A 5,972-nucleotide genomic window follows, 5' to 3' on the forward strand; every position below is an offset into this window, starting at 1 on the left:
GTGAGTAATTATGGGCCATTATTTCTGGTCTTAAACTGTTGGCGATCCTGGGTCGTTGACAAAGACTGATTCAAAATCATGATAACGAGTTTGACACTGTAACGAGGTGTCAACCCCACCAAGTACGTAATAAACGAAGGAATGCAATTTTCAGTAACAAAAATAAGAATTAGGCGTAATTTCTCAAACTATTTTTTTTTGTCCAATGAAAAATGGCAAGCAACAGTTATGCGTACCGTGGATTGTTTTCCCTGAATCAAGAGCTTAGAATTCCTTCTATCGATTCTTGTTTCCTTCGTGCTTTTAATTGTGTTATGAGTTATGACATGGTTTGGTGATAAAATTGTCAAAATTTCTTGGGCTGCTTCAATACAGTAATCAGTAATGCATATTTCCATATGTCATATATGATGTGCCTTATTTCCGCGTTTAGGTTTAAATTATTGAGTCAAATCAGTTTAGCTGCTTTTTAGGACTAAGATAGGACCCAGTTGCTGAATATTCAATTCATATGCTAGTAATAGGAGGCAACATCGACTAAAATGTGATTGTTCATTAACTTTTTTACCTAAATGCCACGCAAACAGTGTTATTTTCCAATATGTCACGTGAGCAAGTTCGCTGGACACTGTAGCGAATTCGATTTACTGACGTGTCACGTTTCTAGTGGACACAGGTACCAAGTTCGCTACTGGGAGTAGCGAACTTGGTTGGAATGTATAATTGGAAAACGTGACATTCCAACCAAGTTCGCTACCCGCAGTGGCGAACTTGATACTTGTGTCCACTAGAAACGTGACACGTCAGCAAACCGAGTTTGCTATAGTGCCCAGCAAACTTGCCCACGTGATATATTGGAAAATAACACTGTTCGCGTGGCATTTAGGTAAAAAACTTGGTGAACAGTGGCATTTTGATCTCTGTTCTGTACCAGGAGCATCCTGCAGTTTTTGTTTCTTCAACTTCTTTTTTCTTTTTCTTAATAAAAAATCTATTAACTTTGGAAAGTTCATGTGATTAAGCATTTAAGCTAAATATAAATAAAATGCCAACGTTATCGTCGGAGTGTGATAATTATAATATGGGAAACTATACTCTCATGTTGTTGGAGAATATTTTTCTCTCCTACACATATATTGATTTCCGTATTTTTTCTTTTTTCTTTTCTTTTTTATAGGTGGATGGGTCCCACATATAATTATCTCTATAATATGATAGAGTTTCTCTCCTATTGCATGAGATTAATAAAGCCCTTATAATATATTATTCCTTTTTCTTCAAATGTATTATGATGTTCTAACAAATGAATATGTTGTTTGCAGCTAATTTATATAGGTGAGCCCCCTCATTTATCATTTTTATAGTAAGAAAGAGTGCTTGGAAATTGGAAACATTGACCAAGTTGCCATGTTTTCTCAAAAAAAAAATTCAGAATGCCCATGCTATCTAAAAAATTTACCAAAATGCCATGGCAACAAACCTAATGTCAGTGGCCACGAATTTGATGTGCCACGTGGAACACTTCCCGAGGTCACCAAACTCGTTGTGAGTAGCAGCGAGCTTGGTGGTCAAACCAATCAGACTGCTTCTGCTTTTGGTACACGTGGCAAACAACATGAAACTTGGTAGCGAGTTTCAGTCTAATGTGTACGACAAGAACTTGCTGCCATTGATAACGAATTTCATGATGCCCAACAAACATCATAAACTAGCCAGTACTCCTAGCGAGTTTTAGCCTATAAAATCCCCCACCCTACTCCCCCATTCACAACATCTCTTCATCGAAACTCTAGAGATTCTCATTTCTCCCCATTCGAAACATCCCCCTATTTTTGTCAGTGTTATTTCTTGCTCCTATTTTTTTTTTTTTAAATAGAGTGATAGTAGTGATTCGATAATTGCCATTGTGTATTACAATGAAAGGAGATATTTTGGTCCTAATGGTAAATTTTTTGAAGGAAATACAAAAATGTTCAACAAGAGCTCCCAGTGTAGTTATAATGATCTAAAGAAGACAATAAACAAGAAGATCATATTACAATGGGGTTAATCTATATCTTGGTTGAATGCTAGATGTGTCTCGGGTAACGAGAAATGGGTTCCCATGAAATTGTTGAGGATGAAGATGTTGCGTTAGTAGTTGATGCATTTCAAAATCAGCAAGACACCATATTTATTGAATTTGTTGCGAAAGTAGACTTTGATGGATAACCTAGCCGTCAGCATTCCTTCCGTTCAATTTCCTCCCTCCCTATAGCGGGCAAACAACTAGCCATATACGGTATTGATCAGCGGTATGCGGATACGCAGGATAATAGGCATATGGCCTCCATCGTATTTGGCACCTACACAAAACATCCAGGTGATATTGATATTTGCTCAAATTCCCGAATCGTTGTTGACAACGATCATACGCAATAAATATGAAATAGAAACTCGAGTATGAGTAATTATAAAATACTAATTAAAAAATTAATAACTATCTCATACATGTGTCCATATATTGGGCTTTTTTACTCTTATAACCTTTAATTAATAATTAATTACCAATTTGACCTTCATTTGAAACTAATTCGAAAATTTAACCCTTTCAGAAAACATAACACCAATCTGCCCCTGTTTGACCGTTGACCATGAAGCCTACCCGGGTACACCCCTCCCTACCCTGGTATTTTTTGAAATTTTTTATCTACCGGGTAGAGAGGGGTGTACCCGGGTAGAGTTCTTGAATCTGGAAAAATAGTTGAATTAGTTACCCGGGTAAGAAGAGTTGTACCCGGGTAAACATCCAGAGTAGCGTTTTTATATAACCGAGATGCTAAAAAGTTTCTTTTTCCAATTCATATTCTCCTCGGATTTATATTTCTATCAGGTTAATGAAAACGCAAAAAATTGAAGCACCTTCTGATTACAGAAAACAAAATGAAATTAGTAAAAAATTAATACAACATTACCATTAAGCACCTTCTGCAAAACTCACCATTTTTCTGCAACGTCACAACTAAGTAAAACTATAGATAGATAGAGAGAGAGAGTAATGACCTGCTAATTGGTTGATGGAAACAAATTCATTAGGGCTGCCATGGCGAGGAAGCCTTGGATCTTCGTTGCTATCGTCCATGAACCATGTCTGTCACAGTTTTTTTTTATTTATATAAAAACGCTACTCTGGATGTTTACCCGGGTACAACCCTTCTTACCCGGGTAACGAATTCAACCATTTTTCCAGATTCAAGAACTCTACCCGGGTACACCCCTCTCTACCCGGGTAGATAAAAAATTTCAAAAAATACCAGGGTAGGGAGGTATGTACCCGGGTAGGCTTCGTGGTCAACGGTCAAACAGAGGCAGATTGGTGTTATGTTTGTTCGGGAGGGTAAATTTTTGAAATAGTTTTGAATGAAGGGCAATTTGGTAATTAATTATTAATTAAGGGTCATAAGGGTCAAAAAGCCCATATATTGCATTTGCTTGTACTGTGTCGGGCAGTTCATGAGAGATCCTCGAGAATCTGGTCTAGGTCCACAACTAGAGTAGAAAGACATAGCCACCCATATCTACGTGTGAGATGTCTGACAGTCTAGATATTTTACTAAAATAAAAAACACTAATATATATATATATATATATATATATATATATATATCACGAAAATAATTAAATTATATTAATAATATATTTATAATTATTATTTTAAATATAAAATTAATATGTCAACTATCCTATGGTTTAATCCCCATACTAACTCATATAACAAAATAAAAAAATATGTCATCTATCTTAGGGTTTCAAATTCTAACCTATACTAATAATGTATAACTAAAAAGAGAGAGAAACTAACCTTGAGAGAGAGATGAAAACCAAGAGAGAGAGATATATATATACAAATTTTTTAGAGAGATAGTGAGAAGTTTCGAATGAGAGGTGGCATAGGGGTGGGGTTCAAGTGTGGGTTTTTATAGTGAGAAACTCGTTGCCATTGGCAGCGATTTCCTTACCGTACTCACTACAACTGATAGCGAGTTTGTTGGACACCTGTGTCCAACGTGTAGAAATTATGTTGACCCATCTAACCACGTACTCGCTGCAACTAACAACGAGTTTCTATGAGCCTGCCACGTGTCCCTGCTTCAGAAAGTAGCTCTGACTCATTTGACCACCAAACTCGCTGCCGTTGACAACAAGTTCGGTGGCCTCAGGAAGTGTGCTATGTGGCACATCAAACTCGCTGCCATTGACAGCGAGTTTGCTGCTATGGCATTTTGAAAAAAAAAATTCCTTTCGTGACATATCGATAATTTTTTTGAAAAAGTGTGGTAGTACGATCAATGTCCTTGGAAATGTGTATTGTATTGTCATGATAGGGTTTTTCATAAATTATAATTCTTTCAAAACACTTTGTGGCTATTTATAAATTTAATATCTCTATTCCACTTGCAATTTCTTCTCTATGAAGGAAGATAAATATAGATTAATAGACATAGAAAATGATGTAAAGACTCAATTAATACAACTAGCAACACATAAACAAAATTTCTATTATATGCCTAGCGGTGTCTCGGATTAAGATTTTAAAGGATGGTTTTTGGATAAAAAATTCATTGATATTCAATAGGATTTTGAAGAATTATATAAAGTGATATGGTATTCAATCAAAATAATTAAGTTTTTTTTTTAGCATCTGTCCAAATCCAGCGGTATTCAATCAAGATTTCAAACAAAGATTAGACAATTTTTTAGTATTAAAAAATCTGAAGATTTTAATAGATTTTTTAGTAGTATGAACTTTATAAGATTTTTTAATAGGAAGTATAAATACTATTCCGGTCACACAATCATACCCTAACTCTTCAGATTCTTAGGATTTATCTATTGTTGCCCTAGCATCTTCTCAAACTCAAGGTATTTCTGTGTTTTTCTTATGTCTCTATGTGTACGCTCTTCATAACAAACTCACATCTCGATTTATGTCTATTTGTGTAATTTCTCAATATACTTGTTGCTTTATGGATTTATGTCATCATATGTCTCTCAGTTCTTTTAGCGAGCATAGTGTTGGCTTCTTCTAGCAACCATAACTGAACAAAAATGTACAAATAAAAGAGAGTAACAAGATTTTTGGGTTGGGGGTGAAGAAAAAACAAGACCCAGAAGGACAGAAACATTATCTACTCTTTTCTTTCACTCTCACTCCAAATATCTCATAAACTCAAGAAAATTATATTATTTTTTTTGTATTAATATTGTTTTATTTTTTTATTAACTCTTGTAACTTAGAATTTTTGTTAAAAGTTCATATGATTTTTTAAAATTTTGTAAATCTATGTTGTTCTTTCTAATCTTACAAATTCTATTAAAATCCAAACTTTTCAAATTTATATTATAAAAAGAATTTTTGAAAAATGTTTTGTAAATTCATATTGTCCTTACAAATCAATTAAAATATTTAGGATTTTTTATCCCAAAAAAATCTTTTAAAACTTAATTTTATTCATCAATTCCAGAATGTATGTCCTTTATTATGGGCATTTTCTCTCTGGTTTATTTACATATGAAGCCTCCTTGTCCTTGTTGCCCAAAAGGCCTGTTTGATTTTTATTTTGGGAAAAGTTCACCAATGCCCCTATAGTTTACTCCAGAATCATTTATGCCCCTGTAGTTTTTTTTCGATCACATATGCCCATGTGCTTTGTAAAAACTAAGAAACCATAGGGGTATATGTGATAAAAAAACATACCCTTTTTACAAATCACAGGGACATATGTGATAAGAAAAAAACCACAAGGGCATAAGTAATTCTGGAGTAAACCACAGGGGTATCGGTGAACTTTTCCCTTCTATTTTTAAAAATAAATTGTTAGTTTTTAGAATAAAAAACAAAAAAAAAACTTGTTTTACAATGATTATTTTATGAAAATAGTAACTAATTTTTAGTTTACAAATTAAAATTAGAGAATGTTAGAGAAATATAA

This window comes from Gastrolobium bilobum, unplaced genomic scaffold, assembly GCF_033153095.1.
Source record: "Gastrolobium bilobum isolate Gb01-03AN ecotype WA unplaced genomic scaffold, APGP_CSIRO_Gbil_v1 utg11595, whole genome shotgun sequence".
Lineage (NCBI taxonomy): Eukaryota > Viridiplantae > Streptophyta > Magnoliopsida > Fabales > Fabaceae > Gastrolobium > Gastrolobium bilobum.